The 20,904-nt window shown below is 38.7% G+C and overlaps 1 pseudogene; it reads right to left on the bottom strand.

Moving 5' to 3' along the window:
* Nucleotides 1-17,357, bottom strand: part of LOC102861972 — a 115,573-nt pseudogene extending 98,216 nt beyond the window's left edge.
* Nucleotides 17,358-20,904: the final 3,547 nt, after the last annotated feature.

Raw genomic sequence — 20,904 nt, 5'->3', positions numbered from 1 at the left:
TTTTCTATTTTCTGAACTAGTTTTTGTAGAATTGGTGAAAGTTCTTCTCTGAATGTTTGATAAAATGCACTTGTAAAACCATCTGGTCCAGATCTTGTATGTATATGTATGTATGTATGTATGTATGTATGTATTTATTGCTAGAAGTTGTTTTATTACCTTTTCAATTTCTTCTTTTGTAATGGGTCTGTTCGGGTTTTAATTTCTTTTTGTGTCAGTTTTGGTAGGTTGTTAGTTTCTAAGTATTTGTCCATTTCCTCTAGGTTTCCATAACTGTTTGAGTATCATTTTCCTATTCCATTGTCAGCCTTTTTATTTTAGTTGGTTCTGTTGTAACGATGCCCATTTCATCTTTTATTAAGATTATTTGTCTTTTCCTTTATTAATTTTGCTAGTGTTTTGTTGATTTTATTTACCTTTTCAAAGTATCAACTCCTAGTTTTGTTGATGGTTTAAACTGTTTTTCTGCTTTCTATTTCATTTATTTCTGCTCTAATTTTTATAATTTCCATATTTTTTAGAGGGTTTTGGGTTTTATTGCTGTTCTTTTTCAGGTTTTTTGAGACGCTGTGTTAGAGAATCAGTGGTCACTTTTCCCTGACTTTTGATGTGTTTGCTTATTGCTATAAATTGACCTCTGATTATTGCTTTGGCTGTTTCCCAGAGATTTTGGTAAGTGATGTTTTCATTTTCATTTGTTTCAAGAAACTTTTTAATTTCAGTTTTAAGTTTTTCTAGTACCCAGTCATGTTCAAGCAAGGTGTTGTTCAGCTTCCAAATGTATTGGTTTTTTTTCCCTTTTATCCTCTTGTTATTAATTTCTAATTTTGTAGCATTATCGTCTGAGGAAATGCTTTGTATTTTTTCTATGTTTTTAAATTTATTGATGCTCGCCTTGTGACCTAAAATGTGATCTATTTTGGATAATTTTCCATGCACATTGGAGAAGAAGGTGTACTGTGCTTTTGGGGGGGGGGTACATTAGCCTATAAGTATCTATGAGATCGAGTTGGTTTATTGTGTAGTTTAATTCTTCAATATTTTTGTTGAGTTTCTTTCTGGTAGTTCTATCTTTTCTTAAGAGTGGTGTATTGAAATCTCCAACTACTATAGTAGTCTTGTCCATTTCCTTTTTCAGTTTTGTTAATGTTTGTTTTATATATTTGCAGGTCTTTTATTCAGTGCATAGATATTTATTATTTTTATAACCTTATTCTAACTGACACTTTAAGCATTATGACCCTCCTTGTTCTTTGTGATGGTTTTTGCATTACAATTTATTTTATCAGAGATTAATATTGCTACTTCTGCTTTTTTTCTGGTTGCCATTTGCTTGGTATGTTTTCCCCATTCTTTTATTTGTAATCTTTCTTTATCTTCATCTTTTAGGTGTGTCTCTTGTAGACACCATATTGATGGATTTTTTTTTCCAATCTGCTACTCTTTTTCTCTTCAGTGTACATTTAAACCATTCACATTCAATGTGATTATTGAAAGGCAAGGTTTTGTTGCTATAATTGTCTTGAGTTCTTTTTGGTGTTGTTGCTAGTTACTTTGATCCATCTTCTTTCTGTGGCACCTCTGTAAGAAGGACATCCCTCAATGTTTCCTGCAATGCTGGTCTTGTTTTTACAAATTCCCTTAGGTTATGTTTTTCCTGGGTATCTTGATCTCTCCTTCATATTTGATGGACAATTTTTCTGGGTACAGTATTTCTTCTGGTCAATAAGGAAGTAATTTTAAGATCTCTAACACAGTGGTTAAGGCCTTCGCTCCACACTCATTCTGGAGTTAAATCTCCACTCTGCTACATCAAAGCTGAATGATCTTGGATACATTACTTAAATTTTCTGAGTCCTGGATTGCTCATTTGTGAATTGTTGACTCAGTCAGGTGGTTCAAATTCACCAGCTCCTTCTTGGGAGAAAGATAAGCAATCTCCATGCCTATGAAAACCTGCCACGAGTTCATTCTGACTTGATAGCAATGAACAAATGAGTGAATTATTTTAATAAAGATTAGACAGCATGAAGAATGCAATCAAGGTCACTGAATTATAGATGTAGAAATTGTTGAACTGGTGGTTGGTTTCACCACAACAATAATAGAAAAGAAATATTATTATTATTATAATTACCACAATAAGAAAGCCAAAGATCTGGTAAATATTTTTTGCTAAATTGAACATGAGTTTAAAGAAGATAAACACTTTGGATGGCAGAATAGAGGCATGAAATCATTTTAAGTGAAAGACTTTGCAGTGAAGCATAGGAAGGCATAACCAGCAAGTACAGCCCTTTCAATAACTGTTCGGTGTTTGAAATCTAATCTATCCAACTGATGGAATGCAGTAAGAGTGGTTTTCAAAACCTATGCTATAAAAAAGAATGAAATCAGTTGAGCTTTCTGCTACTAACCCAAACTTTGGGTATTTGAAGTCACCTGAGGACCTCAGAATAAAGGGCTGGTGATCTACTTCCAAAATAGTATTGTTGTGTTGTTGTTGTTGTTATTATGTGCTATTGAGTCATACTGAGTCATAGCTGACCCTGCAATGACTTTTCCAAGACAGTTAATCTCCAACATGGGAGGGGACTGCCCATCCTTTTGCCAGGAGCAACTAGTGGATTGGAACCATTTGCCTTTGGTACTGTAGTGCAGCTTCTTGCCACTGTTGTATGCCATTGAGTCGGAACCCAACTGTAGCTGGCCCTCATCAGGTTTTCATAGGCAATTCATCATATAAAGGAGATTGCCCATCCTTCTCCCACAGAGCTGCTAGTGGATTGGAACCTCATGCCTTTGGGAATGCAGTGCAGGTTTTTATCACTAGGCCACCAGAGCTCCCAGAATTCCCTATAATTGTCTAAAAGCCTACAGAGCACAGTTCTATTTCAACACACATGGGGTCACCATGAGTCAGCATCGACAGCAACTGGTTTGGCTTTTGGTTTTTTAAATGAGAAATTAGCAAAAGCATTGTATCTCAAACACAAAAATTGAGAACGAGTCATTCAGAAATAAGATTGGTGGGTTAGGTTCAATTCCATGCATGCTGCTACCAGAATTATTCCAGTTCACCAATCCAAATTGAGCTGGAAGGACCTTTGACATCCCTCTTTCTGCCTGCAAGTTAGCTCTTTCCAGTACTGAGGTCGTCACTTGTCAAGAGGGGATAATCTTAGGACAGCAGGATCTGCTTCGTCACTTGGATTTAGGAAACAGAAACCCACCAGGCAACTAAACAGTAACAATGACCTGCCATTAAACATACTGGGAGAAGAGCATGATGAGGAGTTTGTACAAGAGCTCAGGAGCACTTGCTGACAATACCTACCGAGATGCTGACCACTCTAAGCTTGCTCATTGAACTGTGGTTAAAAAAAAAAAGCTTTCTCTCTCCAGAAATGCTTGGACATAGGCTCAATATCTGTATAGACAATGGGCTACCTATGGACTTACAGCGAAAATGATTTGAAGTGTGGAGTTAGGTAGACCTAGTCTTGAATTGTTATTCTGACACTTTTTACTAGTGTGATTTAACCACATTTTAAAAAATTCTCTGTGGGCCTCAACTTTCTTATGAGAAAAATGGTGCTACAACTAGGCTTTTAAAAGGATCAAGTGCAATGTTTAAAAAAAAATACAAATTAGGCACTTTTCCTTTTGGGGAAAAAGATCCAATTGTGGGCCAGTAAGTAGCTGATAAAAGAACAGTCTTGAAATTATGCTTGGTCCTAGTCTCACTCAAAATAAAAAAAAAATGCTTATTTTGTTAACCCGAATTCTAAGGGAAAAGAGGGAGAGAAAGCCAGAGAGAGAGTGTAAAAGAGAAAAAGAATAGGCGAGAAGCCAGATTCTGGCCCTTACACAATAAAATTTACTCGAAATAATTTTCAGACAATGTTGCTCTCTTTCAAACACTAGGGCCACAGGCATTATGCCAAAGAAGTCAGCAGCCTGGCAGATATTTTAAAACTGATTCTGAGACCAAACGACAGGCCATTTGCACCATATGCCGCTGACACGTTAATCTAGGCAAGGACGCTGGTCACCTGGGGACAGCCATGCTGAAATGCCATTTAGTCAGGGCACACCAACTCCAGTGGCAGAAGTTCATCAAAGCAAACAGGAAGGGTGGCCAAGAAGATCTAAGTGGAAAGGAGGAGTGAAGGGAGGTGCAGTGTCTGAGGCTTGAAAGATTTTTTGAGTTGCAAAGCCTTCATTATGCTTCTTGGAGAGCTTCAGGTTCAGCAAAATGTATCAAAACAGAATTACCAGGCTGAACAAATTAGTGTCTGCATCATTTTATACCACTCATTACTCCATGGGGCCACCCAAACCATGATGCTTCTATCTATTGGCAAATGCTGGGCGATGCTCCAGCCTACCAGAATGGCTTCCTTTATCCCTTCAGTTTCACTGTAAAGAGCCGAGCATGTGGCTGCCGAGTGACTTGGTGAATGCCCCCGTGTCAGACTTTCCAGCATGCAATTCGGCGGGAGCACACTGGGTCTCTGGTTTCCCTCTTGCCTTTGCCCAGTTCTGTTACTTGGTTACCACGAGCAGTAATGAGCTTCTCCACCCCAGCATGAGGACAGCTCACAGCAAGCACATGAAAAAGGCTAAGCTTGTGTGTGTGGCAACTCCTCTATTTCATGGGCAGATCACACATCTGGTTTCTTTCTTTCTTTCTTCTGTGATGTAACTATACTAATGATTTTTTTTTTCTTTCTCAAAGTAGGACTAAGACAGTACTATGGCTTTCTGGTGGAAAAAAGTCACCCAGCAGGATAACTGCCACAGACATCATAAAAGGAGCTTGGAAAGAAATACCCACCCACTCTTGTCATTGGGCCAAATGATTTTTCCAAGAGCAAAAAGGATAATTCCAACATAAGGATTCTTAAGAAACAAATAGAGTCCCTGCCTCAGTGACTATTTTCCAAGCAAATGAGGCTTTAAAAGAGTCAACCCTTCTGTTAATGTTAGTTATGTTTTCCACTGTGAGAAGAATTTTAATGATCAGATAAGCAAAGCTAGGCCACCAAAGAAAGGAAGTATCCCCCTGAATTCACTATGGTGAATGGTTTAGAGTTGTGATTCAGAGTGTGGGCTCCGGAATTAGTCCTTGATTCATATCCAGAGCACTGCCCTTTGTCCAGCTAATGATGGCTAACAATTTACTCAATCCTTCTGTCTCAGTGTCTTTATTTGTAAAATTGTAAAAAATAACCCGAGGTATAGGGTTATGAGAATTAAATTAAAAAGATATATGTGTAGCGAGAAATTTACTTCCTCTTATGGTAAGAGTATCTATGTTGAAATGATAGTTCTGATTCTGGGAACTATATATTACTTATGTTTTTCAATTGAGAATCATTATTTCTATGCATTATTACCAAAGACTAAATGAGCCTTTTAATCAACTGGCATTATCTGAGCATTGGCCTCTGTTATGCATTATGTAACATTGATAAGATGTAGAAAGTATAGGCACAACTATTTTCATTGTAGCACTCTCCTCCATGGAAAAACTCAAGTGCCCATCAAAGGATACATATAGAAACAAAAAATATGGTGCATGCATACAATGGAATACAATGCAACAAAAAAATAGTGATAATTTCTTACCATAAGTCAAACTGTTAATTTTATATGGAAGACTTCATGCTGAATGAGTCAGTTAATCAGTAAGAACTCTACTTCCAAAGTTGATCTGGGCCCAGTAATCTTCCAGGCCACAAATCTTACCAATTTCTCTTCTGATCACTCTATACCAGTCATATTAGCTTTAAGATCTCTGAATTTTATGCTTAACAACCTAGAACGTTCTGCCCCCTATTTATAAATGACTTATTCCTATAATTCATTTAAACATCAGTTAAAATGCCATGGTCAGAATGTTTCCCTACCCAGTCTTTTTTTAACTATTGTGATTTTTAACTATTGTGAACGTTTACAGAAAAAAAAATGAAAACACTAAACAACATGGATGAGTCTGAAAGACATTATGCTGAGTGAAGTATCTCATTCACAATAGGACAAATACTATAAATACTATAGTCTCAACTATTCATTTTGAATAATCATATGATCCAACTCTATCCTCTTACTGTGCTTTGTTTTTCTTTACAGAGACTTCAAGATTTGACTTACAAAGGTTAATGTAATGAGCTCCAATCCCCACTGCTACAATTTGTCCAAAGGCCATAATTGGTATTTATCATCTTCCGTCACTCATTCTAAATTTCTATCCCTTTTGGCCAGTACTTCTGCTGTTGTAGGTTACTTTCTAGGTCGATGGAGAAGATATTTATCCCTAAAGGATCTAAATTACTTTAGCTCTTTTAAGATGAGGTTGTTGCAATACTCATTTACAATTATTAGTAAGTATAGAGTTCTCACATGCAAACAAAATACTGTTGAGAATCATCCAAAAGTGAACAATACATAGATGGGGAACTGCCAGCAGCAGGATATAGAAGAGGCTGTGGCACCAGAGAAAACATCGTTGATTTCAGATGGATTCTGGCTAAAAGTAAAGAATACCAGAAAACTGTCTATATGTGCTTTATTGTCTATGCATAGGCATTTGGCTGTGTGAAGCATGACAAGTTGTGGCTGACATTGAGATGAATGGAAATCCCAGAACTTGATTGTGCTCATAAGGAATGTATACCTGGACTAGGAGGCTGTTGTGCAAACAGAGCATGGAAATACTGAATAGTTTAAAATTGAGAAGGGAGTGTGACAGTGTTGTATTCTTTCTTCATACCTATTCAATCTGTATGCTGAACAAATTATCTGAGAAGCTGGACTCTATGAAAAGGAGTGTAGCCTCAGGATTGGAAGGAGGCTCATAAGTAACCTGCATTATACAGATGCCACACTTCGGTTGCTGCAAGTGAGGAGGACTTGAAACATTTGTTGCAAAAGATCAAGGAATGCAGCCTTCAGTATGGATTGCATCTCAATATAAAGAAAACAAAGATTGTTACCACTGGACTGATAGTGATTGTCATGATAGATGGAGCAGAGTCTGAAACTGTCAATAGCTTCATCTTGCTTTGATCCACAATTAACATGTTTGGTACCAGCAGTCAAGAAATAAGGAGACACATTGCACGAGTATAATCTGCAGTTAGGGACCTATCGAAATTATTGAGGAGTAATGGTGTCAGTTTGAGGACTAAGGTGCATCTTATTCAGGCTGTAGTCTTTCAGATTACTTGCTATGCATCTGAAAGCTGGACAATGAATAAGGATGACAGAGAAAGAAAATTGTTGCTTTGAGCCGTGGTGTTAGAGAAGTGCACTAAATATCCCAAGGACGGCCAAGAGAACAAACAGATATGTCTTTGAGAGGGTGCAGCTGGAGTGCTCTTTGGAAGCAAGAATGAAGAGGCTTTGCCTCACATACTTTAGGCATGTTTCTAGGAGGGTCTATTCCTTGGAGAGGGACATGATGCTGGGAAGGGTAGAAGGTCGGCAAAGGAGAAGCAGACCCTTGACCAGGTGGATTGAAGCAGTGGCTCTTGTGTGTCGGGAACGGTGGGGATGGCGCAGGATAGAACAGGGTTCAGATATTTTTGTTCGTAGGGTCGTGATGAATCATACTTGACTAGATGACACCTAACAACAGCAATAACATGAAGTTATCTATCACTAAGTAATGCCTGGGACCTAGACATAGTCTTTGTTGTCAAATTAACCCAGGGTTAACACCAACTTTGGTTTCTTAGTTCCTTATAATACTCAGGGGAAAATATCCTTAATAAAAGATTTCAAAAGTAGGTAACTAGGAAGAAGGATTACAAGACCAGCCTTCTTTTTGGTGACAATATACACAACCAACCATACATTCACTTATGGATTCTTGGACCCACAGAATCCAACTATTAAAGATTTACTGTTGGTTAATGCCTAAATTTCCTACGTCAGAATGCAATCCAATCTTCTATCATACTGTAGCTAGCACCACAAATTTGCCTTTAATGGATCACTCTTTGGGTTGCACTGCTCAACCAAAGGCTACGCTTCTCTGGCATTCAAAATCCACAAGTCAGTCTGAGGGAGAAAGGTGAGTAAGCTCCTCCTAGACAATTTACAGCCTTGGAAATCTCTTGGAAGGTCAGCTGTGAGTCAGACTCATCTTGACAGCTGAGAAAGAGAGAGAGAGAGAGAATATTTTACTAAACAGAGGTTAGCAAAAAAAGAAAATAAAAAGGTGTTTAGTAAAAATATGAGGTAATATCAAATATACCTAATATACTGCTAACACGTGAAGAGATAATCATTATAGTAATGGCAAGTTAAATTATTATTTTAGATAGCTGAAGTAAAAACATATGCTATTTCTAGTGCTAACAACAAAAGCAAAAACTATTTAACAAAGAAGAGTTCAGTGCGAACTGGAGTTGGCAGGAAGGACCTGGACCCTGGAGCATGGATGATGAGGAAGCAGAATTAAAATCAGATTACTCAGAAACAGATTAGCAAGAAGGAGATTACCCAACCTAATAATAATATGAGAATTCTTTGGGTTCAGAGACATTTTCTGCCTTGCTGCCTCCTACAAGATACTATCTCTGCTGTGATGCTGGGTAATTAAATAATCATTCTTTGGAGTGAGATAGATTTGCTTTTGAATCTTAGCTCTACAGTTTGGGAAGTTGTTTTATCTCCCTTATTCTTTGGTTGCCTCATCTGGCAAGTAACAACAGTATATCTATGTCATAGGTGTATAATGGAGTTTGATTATATACAGCACTTAAAACGGCCTGGTGTATAACAAGTCTTGATAAATATTAACTATTGGGATTACTATCTTTATCTTTTATTTAAAAAAATGCAGAGTTGAAAATAAGGAAAAGTGTGCTTTAGGGGTGTATCCTTTTTCCATATCCATTCAATCTGTATGCTGAGCAAATACTTCAAGGAGCTGCTGCACTCTGTAAAGAAGGATGTGGCATCACTATTGGAGGAAGACTTATCAACAACTTGCATTATGCAGATGACACATCCTTGCTTGCAGAAAGTAAAGAAGACTGGAGGGCCAGAGGAAGAGAAGAAGAATATTAACAAGGTGGGTTGACACAGTGACTGTAGCAATGGGCTCGAGCATGTCAGAAATGGTAAGGACGGGGCAGGATAGGGTACAGTCCCCATCACTTGTTTGTAGGGTCGCTATGAGTCTTAGTCAATCCCAAGGCATATAACAACACTACCATAATGTGATTACTTGGGAAAGTGCAAACAAAAGTGGATTTTAAAGCTAAAGGAAAACTAACAAGAACAAATAATAAGAAGCATTGGACAGTTAGAAGCAAGCAGATAAGTCATATTTCCATGCAACATAAGTAAGTGACTCTAAAGAAAGTTCTGCAAAAATTATTCAGTCACGTCTTCTGCAAAAAGTGCTCTGCATTGTCTGAAGCATCTTGGAGATACTTACTCAGCAGAAATTCCTTTTAGCCTTAGAGCAAAGAAAACTAATGAAACAATAATGGCCGTGTTGACATTATCGGGAAAAGCAGTGGCAAAAAACCCTGTTGGTGGGCTTGTCTCCTTTTAGAATCTATAGCACATATGGGTAGCTTGGGCCTTTTCTCATTTCTCCAGTGTATGGGCTGGATTAGCCAAGCAAATGCAATCTGCCTTCACATCAGAGAGAATATTTCCATGCAGACAGGGCTACAGCTGTCACTGACAACCCTCATGCATCCCAGGACCAGTACGGCCTGTTGCAGGCAAGTGTTTGGGGGAATGAAAACACTGCTCTTCCTACCCGTACTGCCACACAGACTTACTTTATACTGCCTGTGTCCATGCTTTGTATGAACAAGAAAATTCTGTAGACTGTTCCAGGCATTGCTGCATACTGTTGAGAGAATGTCAAAGCATTTGGACATTGGTTTGACAAGCTATCCAAAATATGGTGAAGAGTTTCCTTTTTGGTCTTCTGCCTTCAAGGTGCACTCTCTCCACTGCTGAAGTTCCTTGTGAATCTGCCTTGACAATTAGCATGAAGACTAAATGACCTTTGGCAATCATTAGCTTCTTAATCATCCTCTCCCTTCCCTTTGTTCGCCAGCAGATCCTGACCCATTTCATTTTTGTATTATAAAAACCTTCCATTATTTTCCTAGTTCAAAGGGCCATCTTTAAATTTCTCTTTTATTATGAAAGAAATGCTTGCTTATTATTATGAAGAAAATCAGAGAGTTCAGAATGGTACAAAGTGAAAAGTAAAATTTTTCTTCCCACTTACACAGAGCCCTCACTTTCCCAGCCCACACCACAGAAGCTCACTAACAACAATCACAAATTGTGCCTGCATCAAGACGTGCTCCTTTTCTCAAACAGGATTGTAACACATGAATACCCACTCCTACGCACACCCCCAAATATGTGCTATTTTTCTTATCCTGAAAAGTATTGAGGATAACTTTCAGAAATGACTCATAGCTGACCCTCCAGAGTATTCTCAGAGGCAGTAATTGCATGGGAGATTGTTCATTTTTCTCCCACAAAATGGCTGGTGGATTTGAACCACATGATTTTGGGTTGACAGCACAGCTCCTTACCACTAGGCCATCAGCGCTCTTTTTCTCATTATAGATTTACTCTGTTTTATTGAAAGATAATGGTATATAATGAATAAGTAATGATATACTATATTGTGTGGTTTTAGCAGAAATTACAAACTCCTTTTGAAAGGGTGTTTCAGATGATTTCTAACGTTTCTCTATTTCAGTGCTAGGGTGAGTATTCTTATACTTAACTCTTTTTTTTTTTTTCTTATACTTAACTCTTACTTGGGTATCATGAAGAAATGGTGAGGTCTTGGAAATTGAGCAGACTTGATTTTGAATCTTGGCTCTATTTTAAGTTACCAGACCTCTAGAAACTCAGTTTGCTTATAGAGTGGAAACATTCATATCTTCCAGGTAAGTTTACTGTAATAATTCAGTGACATAACATGGACACTACCTTGCTTGCCAAAAACTGAGGAGGATCTGAGGCATTTGCTATAGAATATAGAAGGTCAAGAACTGCAGCCTTCAATATGGATTGAAGCTCAACATCAAGAAAACAAAGATTCACATTACTGGGCCAATTGGCAAAATCATGATAGACAGATAAGAAATTGAGGTGGCTAACAGCTTTAGCTTGCTTGGTTCCACAAGCAACACTCTTGGTACCAGCATCCAGGAAATCAGAAGACTAATTGCATTGGGGAAAGTCTGCTGTCAGGGACCTTTCCTATGTACTGAAAAACACTGATGTCAGTGTAGAGACTAAGGTGTGCCTGAGCCAGGCCATGATCTTCACAATTACTTGTTGTGTATCAGAAAGCTGGACAACTGTTGTAGAATGGGACTGACATCAGGGTTGGGGTAACACTGAGAAAAACTGGATAAATAATGTAGACTACATTGAAACAGATCAGGGAGAGAACAATTTAAAAGCAATATATGATAGGTTATTATGGTTATCACAAGAATCCAGAATTAAGGTTGCATAGTGGAGTGTACTTGGGGCAGTGGGGTGTGTGTGTGGGAGGGGATTGTATACCAATGAAAGAATTTTTCTTTTACTTTTCAAAGAAAGGAGAGAACTGGGGAGGGAGTAGGGGTGGGCAGGGAGAAAAGTGCAACAATGAATGAATGGAAATTCAAAATTTCTGTAAATGTTCATTAAAATTAGTAACATAAAATTTAAAAAATAAAATAACGGAGAAAGAACACACACACACATGCACACACACACACACAAGAAAGCTAGACAATGACTAAGGATGATAGAAAAATAATCAATGCCTTTGATTTATGGTGGTGGAGAGGAGTACTCCATACACTGCTAGAAGAACAAACAAGTCCATCTTAGAGAGGGTGAAACCAGGCTGCTTCTTTTGATGCTCTGACATATTTTAGACATGTTGCAAGGTGAGACCATTCTTAGAGATGGAAGTTATGCTTGGAAGGGTGGAGGGACATCACAAGAGAGGAAGTCCATGGATGAAATAAATTGACTCAGTGACTGGAGTAGTGGGGGTAGGTGTGTCAGAGAAAATGAAATTGGCTCAAGATAGAGCAGGGTTCAGAGCTGTTGTACAAAGGGTCAGAGGCAACTTGATGGCACATAACAATAACATGGACCGTCATTTAATGAGTTACAAGAGCCATTTTCCTTGATTGTGATTCCCTAACATGCCATTTTTGTTACACTTGCCACCCGCTTGCCCTCACTGTGTCTCTTTATGACATGCCTCTCCCTGATTGTCATAGTGAAATTTCCACAGAGGAGTCAAAAGAGACACAAGTGTTGGAATTTGAGAAGCAAACTTTTCAAAGTGAGGACTTGATTCCAGACTGATAAATTAATTACCAGTAATGCCTATTGATAATTTTGTGCAAATCCATTAACACTTTAAGAGTACAGTGAAATGAATGATGGGGTAACCCTTGTGGGCTGTATGGAGCTCTGGTGATGTTGCATATATTGTATCCACAACTGGTGGATTTGAACTGTGTGCCTTCTGGTTGACAGTGCAGCTCTTTACCACTAGGTCACCAGAGTGCCTTCTCGCTTGCTCTCTCTCTCCACACACACACACACACACACACACACACACACACACACACGTGTGTGTGCGCGCGGGCAAGGTGGGGGATATGGGAGCTTGATGGCCTAGTGCTAAGAAATTGTGCTGAAATCCCAAAGGCACATGGATTTAACCCACCAGTTTCCCTGTGGGAGGATGAGGAATCTCCTCCCATGTGATGTACTGTCTCTGAAACTCCCTGAAAGGTCAGCTGTAGGTTGGTTCTGACTCAGTGGCACACAAGGAGAGCAACAACATTATATATGTACATGTATATGTATGTGTGTGTGTGTGTGTGTAGATAGTAAGTCAAACTCTTGTTCATTCTGAGTTCTGAACCTATATAAACTCACACAGTAGCTGTTCTGTTTTAGTTATTGGGTGATGCTGATGGCTGGCTGCATTATTGTAGTATGCACATTCCCTGTTCTAAATTCAGTTTCTTCTGATTTCTTAGAGCTTCTGGCCTGAATCATTGAACACTGGGGGATTCTTAGCTGTTTCACTTCCCAACAGCTCACCCCAACTTTGATGATTTGGTTTCATTATTAAGATCTGGAAGAACTAAAGAGAAGACTACAACAGCCGGGCCTATTGGCTTTAGAGGCAAAGATTGTACCCAGTGAAGAGGTAAGTAAAGCTGACGTGTTCAAAGGCCTTCCTCCATGTGGGCCTCATCCTTCAGGGATCTTCCCAGTTGCTGGAAAGTAATTCTGCCTCACAAAGCCCAGGATGACTCCATGTTGTGGGGAATGAGATGAGGTGTTCTCTGCAGCAAGACCACCTTGAACCCACCCCAGTTAAAAAGACCCATGTGAGCTTTGACTGCACGGAGATTTTTGTTTTAGCATGAAAAGCCAATATCAGATCATTTGAATATATTTTCCACTTCAGTTTGCCCATCTGCTCCAGGAAATCTGATTTAAATACATTTTATCAGAAGCTTTCCACAGGCACCAAGTTACCTAGCAACTCCAAGTTTCCTTCAGTGAGTTGTTGCCAACATAAAGAGTATTCTCACAACTTAGGGAGGATGTGTTTTTAGCCTTCAAAGTTTACGTAGCAAGAATTAAATATTGAAACTGCCATTCTCACTCTGCATGAATGTAGAACCTATTTAAATTACATAGAGTCTTGGGGGCTGTATATCCAAGGAGAAAATTTTAATTAACCTACATGACCATAAATCTGAATGAAATAGTTCTATTTAATTTAGGATAACCAGTCCAGATCCAGCGTTGCTAAGCTCTAATTTAGACTCTTTAGCAAAGTCTAAATTGGTGTTTTCTGTTTGCTTTGGTAATACAAACAAATAAATTTGGCTTTCCTGGGCCTTTGCAACTATATCTCTTGGCTCTGTTCTGATGATGTGATCAGGCTTCTTTATTAAAATGTTGGGTTAAGCACATGCAGAAACTTAGCCAATATTCAAACACATAAAAATGATAAGTAAAATATGCCTTCTCTTCTCTTCTCTTCTCTTCTCTTCTCTTCTCTTCTCTTCTCTTCTCTTCTCTTCTCTTCCCTCTCTCTCTCTGTTCTTAATGCCATAGTGCAGTACATGTTGAACTGCTAATGAAAAGATCAATAGTTCAAATCCACCAGCCACGCTGTGACAGATAAATGGGCAGTCTCCTTCCATAACAATTTATAGCCTCACAAGTCTTATGGAAGGTCATAATTGACTCAGTGGCAATAAGTTTCTGAGCATACACACACACAAACACAAACACACAAGCCCCTCACAATCTGAAATGAGAAAGGGCAAAAAAAAAAAGAACTTTTGTGGACTAAAATTAGAAAGGAAATAAAGTCATCCAGTGGATGGCAGAAGTTGAAGCTAAACTGTCCATGGGGAGTTTGGACTGAATGTGGCTACCTGGGCTGGAGGAGTTTTTTTGGGGTGGGTTTTTGTTTTTGTGTTTTTATTTAACAAAATTTTTATTTTATACTGGTTTACTTACAAAGTTCTTATATATTGTTTTTCACACAGAATTTTTCCCATTTCCTTTACCCACCTGTTCCTCCAGCCATCAAATTGTGTGACCCTCTTATTAACCCTGCCTCTAGCTGGAGTTTTAACATCGGCTTGAAACCTGAAACCTAAGACCTCATGCATGTGGTAGCAAATTTGAACTGGGTTCTCACATGAAATAGGAAACTGAAGCCTCTAACAACAACTAAAATCACTTTACCTATTACCTAAGGCCACTAGTTACATATTATTTCTATGCTCAACCAAATTCAAGAGTGAAGATAAAATATGACATAGCCTTCAGCTTCTCACAGACGTAAATAAGAAGTAGCTGCCCGTGTGGTTTTCTGCCTCTGAGAACCCACTGGAGGGTCAGGTATAAGTTGGTTCTGACTGGACGGCACATAACAACAATCGCATAGTAGTAATATCAATAGCAATACTGATTTTTTTATTTTAAAATAAGTTGGAACAAAAATCCCACACAATTGATGAGCCATACTTTGAGGTACAGGGGTGGATAATTCTGAGAAAAGTTACATTGTCCTAAGTTTTTGTCTTGTTTGGAAAAAGATGGGGATCTTATTTAATTAATTGAGATACTTTTTAAGAAAAGTAGTAACATAGTACATACGTAAGATATTATAGGCTATAAACTAAAAATGAGGTCTTGAAACCTGGGAGACATAAGATTGAGGAAAATAAGAAAAAGAATTTCTTGTGATCAATAGAAAGTGAAAATAAGAGGCAGAAAAAAAAGAGTTCATAGAGAAGTTACATTGCAACCAGTGAGCAGATCTGAGCTGAAAGGATGAAAAGGTTAGAGCAGGGCATTTAAAGTCAGAGCAGGGCATTCTGGGTTATTGAGGAGATATTTCACACTAGTCACTCAGAGTGAAACATGACCACTAGTGAACTATCTTAATACAGTGGTTTTCAATTTTTTAGTCTCAGAACCTATACTGTTAAATATTACTGAGACTCCCAAACAGTTTTGTTTATGTATGTTTATGTTAGCTATATCTATTGATATTTATCATATTAGCAGTGAAAATTGGAAAAATAGTAGAACCTACTAATGCAGGACACATTCCACTAGTGTAAGAGAGATGGCACCATTCTATTGTCAGTGAGCCCCTAGAAATCACCTCTGTAAACACATGAAGAAATAGAAAGGGGAAAGATATTATTGAGGTAATACTTTTTTATTTTATTAATTTTAATGAACATTTACAGAGATTTTGGATTGCCATTCATTCATTGTTGCATTTTTCTGTCTGCCCACCCCTCCTCCTCCCCCAGTTCGCTCTTCTCTTTGAAAAGTAAAAGAAAATTCCTTCATTGGTATACAATACCCTCCAACCCCCACCTCGAGTACACTCCACTATGCAACCTTCATTCTAGATTCTTGTCATAACCATAATACTTTTGTTCTCACAGATGAGGACCACTGTTTTAAAGATAACACTGTACACTCTTTAACTATCAGCTCCTGCCTAACCTTTCAAGCCCTGCATCTATCTGATTACTCCTCAGATATATATTTCTGCTCTTGCCTTACTCTGAACCTACAGAATTCACTGCCTATTCAGCCTAGTCTGCGCTTAGTCAAATGCGTCCTTGGGCACTGGCATCGCAGTCTGCCTTTTTTGGTTTGTCTCTAGAAGGATTTCCTTAGACTGTTCCAGCAGATACACCAGTGGTTCTCATCCAGGAGTGTGTTTGGCAATTTCTAGGGACATTTTTAGTTCTAACAACTAGGGGTAAAGGTGCCACTTGAAAATAGTAGGGAGATGATGGAGATGGAGCTAAACAGACTATGAAACACAGGACCTCCCCCTACAACAAAGAATTGCTAACTGGATTGGACATTTGTGATACATAGGGTTTTCTTTTTATTTTTTTTTGATTGCTTAACTGATTTTAATAACATGACACAGAGCACCTGATACAATCGTTATGTAAAATACATAGATGAATACTGTCTTCTTTTAAAAAAATATAAAATAAATAAGCAACACATGAAAATGGACAAGTTTCCATTAAGTAAATGAATTTTTTAAAATAAGAGGATTTTTAATATCATTTGAGATGGGAAATTATCAATTTAAATAATACCTAAGTTTATTAAACAAATTTTTTTAGATTTTATTTTAATAATTTTAATGAACATTTACAGAGATTTTGGATTTCCATTCATTCATTGTTGCACTTTTCTCCCTGTCCAGCCCTCCCCCCTGCCTTCCCCCACCCCAGTTTGCTCCTCTCTTTGAAAAGTAAAAGAAAAATTCCTTCTTTGATATACAATCTCCCCGCACCCCTCCCACTGCCCCAAGTACACTCCACTATGCAACCTTAATTGTGGACTCATAAAACTTCTTTCATCCACTTTCAAATATGTGTTGTTTCTGAATTTTGCATGTAACTCAACTTTCAAATCTGCTAGCAACCGCTGGGTAGAGTCCACTCCAGATCCTAAGGCATTGATTTCTTCTTGCAAATTTATCTTTGCTTCTTTTAACATTTCTTGTATCTCCTCTTGAGAATGGCTAATGAAAACATCACCCACCCACTTGGTAAGGTATTATTAAGCACTCATCATTCGCCAGCATAATGTCTTTACAGGTGTCTTTAAAATCTTGGAGTTGTTTCTTTTTTACATCTATCTGTTCCTTTCGCTCTACTCATATTCCATTCAGATTTATTTATCTTCTGATGGTCTTCAAAGGCAACCTTGACATTTGCAGTCACCTACTTCATGACGGCCGCCATCTTTGATACACAGGTTTTTCAAGGACTGATGCTCATAAGCAGGTCTCCATGCTTTCCTCATTCCTTTGTCTTGGTCTGGAAATTCCACCAAAACCTGATCATAGCAACACATGAGCCTCCGTTGATAAATGAATGGTTGCTGTTCTTGAAGTGCATTGCTTGGGAATTGAACCCAGGTATGTCCTTCGTGGAAGGCAAGAATTCAATCACTATTTAATAAAAAGTTATCCAGCCCAAAATATCAACAACAGTGCTGAGGTTGACAAAACCTGAGTAACAAAATGTAGTTTAATTGTCTCAGTTATCTAGTCTTAGTGTAACAAAAACGACTTAAATTTTTTTTTTAATTTTATTATTTTTGTGTGAGTGTACTGTCAAATCAGATCTGACTGGTACAGGAGGAGATTGTCCCTCCTTCTCAGGCAGAGGATTGGGTGGATTCGAACCGTGCGCCTCTGGGATTGTAGTTGCAGCTCCTTACCACTAGGCCACCAGAGCTCCCCTCAAAAACAACTTTGACAAACAGAAATTTATGTTCCCACTCTGTAGGGGACTGGAAGCCTGGGTCCCAGGTACCAGCTCTAGAAGGCACCCTCTCCTGATAGGCTCTAGAAGAAGGTCTTTTTCCCCTCTGAACTTGTACTCCTAGTGGATCTTTATATGGCTTGACATTTCACTTTCCCCATCTTTGCTCTGCTCACTTGTTTCATCTCTTTTTCTATTGCAAAGAAATTGAGTCATGATTCACACAACACTAGCATAAAAAAGACAGTCTCTTCCTGAATGAGATTATATCCCTGAGCATAGAAGTTAAGATTTACAATATTCTGGGGGAATATAATTCAGTCGATCATCTGAATACTTTATATCAAAAGCATAAACAAATCTGCCTTGCAAGAAGGACAACTCCAATGCTTCTTAGAAGCCAGGAAGGTGAAATCTGGTCTCATATAATTGGAGCGTGTTAATCAGGAGGGACTGGTCCCTGGAGAAGGACACCGTGGCTGCCAAAGCAAACGGTCAGTGAAAAAAGAGGAACTAGCTCAAGGAGAAAGCTTGACACAGTGGTTGCAGTGTTTTGTTTTCCTGCTTTTGTGGAGTTGGAGCCAACTTATGGGCACCCAACAACAACAAAGTAATGAAACAAGGTAATCCTCATATGCCTAGTGACTCCATGTCTATATTATACTGATTTCCAACCCCAGATCGTTGTCCAATTTGAACCAGAGCTCTGGTGACATAGTCTATTGGGAGTTATGCTGCTCACTCAAAGAGAGGACCTTTCTGACGATCCAAATCAACCAGTGACTCCATGAGAAAAAGATGTACTATCTTGTCCTGTATGACTTACAGCCTCAGAAACCCTTTTGAAGGATCAGTTTTAAGTTGGTTCCCACTCAATGGCAATGAGTTTTTTTGGTTTGCTCAGACGCTGCAAAGTTCAGACTCCCTGGCATAATATTCAGAGGCCTATGAAATGTTTCCCTGCTCTCATCTGCTTCATCTTCCTTTCCCTCCTATCATACTCTTTATCTACATACACTATGTTAACAATATAACTGCTAGAAGAACAGACGAGTTCATCCTGGAGAGGGTGAAACCAGGTTGCTCTTTAGAGGCAAGGATTCTGAAGCATTGTTTGACACATTTTGGGCATGTTGCAAGGAGGGACCAGTCCTTGGAGAGAAACATCATTCTTGGAAGGGTGGAGGGATAGCACAAAAGGAGAAGACACTGGATGAGATGGATTGACTCAGTGACTGGGGTAATGGGGGTAGTTGTGTCAGAGACATAAGGTTGGCTCAGAATAGAGCAGGGTTCAGAGCTGTTGTACATATGGCTGCTATGAGTCACAACTGACTCAATAGCACATAACAACAACAACAACAATAACAACACACTACATTAAACTTCTCAATATGCCCTGAAATGCCATACTCTTTTGGTGTGATCACACTCTTTCATGTGGCCTTCTCTTCTTGAATTACCTAGAAGATTTCTCCTTAATCTTAAAGATCCAGCTCAAATGATATCTCCATTCAGTGCACATGCCCGTCTCTCAGCCTGTTCCTACCTCTGTAATAGTACTTGTTTATTTGTTTGCCTTCCATCTTGCACTGGGAGTTTTAAAAGATATTCGTCGATATTTACAATAACATGGGAGGTGTTCAAAACCATCTCCCAAGTGTTTGAGTATATCTATTTGTATGTGTGTCCCTAAACACATACACATAGATGTGCCAAAGGAAATGCTGGCTGACAAGAGACATAATAACCATTACAACATGAAATTAGTCCTCCAGACTTGTGCATGACAGAAACGTAAAACAAAACTCAAATGACCAAAATGGGGGGGGGGGCGGGAATCTATGTAGACAGAGTTGTTCACAAACCCATGCTGAAAAGTTACTAATGCAACAAACAGATCTCTGGCCAAAAGAGACCCAGCACAACTTTCCACATAAAATGGCATTTCATCAAAAGTGCAGCTAAAGCTGCCTAGGCCTTCCCCAGAGTGTAACAAAGAACACCAAATCATCTGTAAATCTACTCACCAATAGAGAATGAGAATGCTGAATGTGGGTGTGCTCAGAGTACACATACAATAAACATAAAATTTGGTGATAAATTTGCTAAAACCAGGATTCTGTGTCCACTGGTTATTTATTATCTTGTTTATTGACTCACTAGATGAACAAGTCATGTCTGAGTCTTGATACACAAACTGCGGAGTTGCAACGCTATTGTTTCTTGCTTTGGTTGGCTTCACCCATAAGTGAGAATAATAATTCCTACTCTTTGGGAGAAATCATTGAGTCATAGGAAAAATGGAACATGTGCAAAACCCAATCCTGCCTGAATCTAGCATTAAACCCTAGATTATATACACATATCTTTGTTTACTTGGAAGGAGGAGTGGCATCCACTTCCATAATAACTTGCCTCTGGAAAACCTATGAACCTGGAGATAGGAAGAAAGGCACCCAAGCGTCCAGGACTCTCCTTCATAGGGTCGCTATGAGTTGCCTGTGACTCGATGGCTCTTAACAATAACAACAATCTTTGTTTAGGGAATCACAGTGAAAAGTGTACATCAGACACACATTGTTTTAGTCTGCTAACATAGCTCTACATAAAATAAATGGAGCTCTGGTGGATGGTAAAGAGCAGCATTGCCAACACAAAGGTGCATAGTTCAAATCCATCAGTTGCTCCAAGGGATTAACATGGACAATACACTTCCCCAAAATTCACTGCCTCTGAAAACTTACTGGAGGGCTGGAAGGTCAACTGAGTTGGTTCCAACTCAGCAGTGCATAACAACAACATATCTCAATAGATAGATGATAGATAGATAGATAGATAGATAGATAGATAGATAGATAGACAGATAGATATGAGAGAGAGAGAGAGAGAGAGAGATGGCACCTCTTGGGTAGTTTGGATCCACCAGTGGCTCCTCAGAAGGAAAATGGGCAACCTCCTTCTGTGTCATTTATAGCCTCCTGAACCCTACTGGAAGGTCAGCCAGGAGTGGTTTCTGAGT

This window comes from Elephantulus edwardii, unplaced genomic scaffold (assembly GCF_000299155.1).
Source record: "Elephantulus edwardii isolate Elephantulus edwardi_28Jun2011 unplaced genomic scaffold, EleEdw1.0 scaffold00242, whole genome shotgun sequence".
In the NCBI taxonomy this organism is placed as follows: Eukaryota; Metazoa; Chordata; class Mammalia; order Macroscelidea; family Macroscelididae; genus Elephantulus; species Elephantulus edwardii.
Note: the sequence above shows the minus strand (reverse complement) of the source record. Positions and strands in the feature narration are given on the sequence as shown.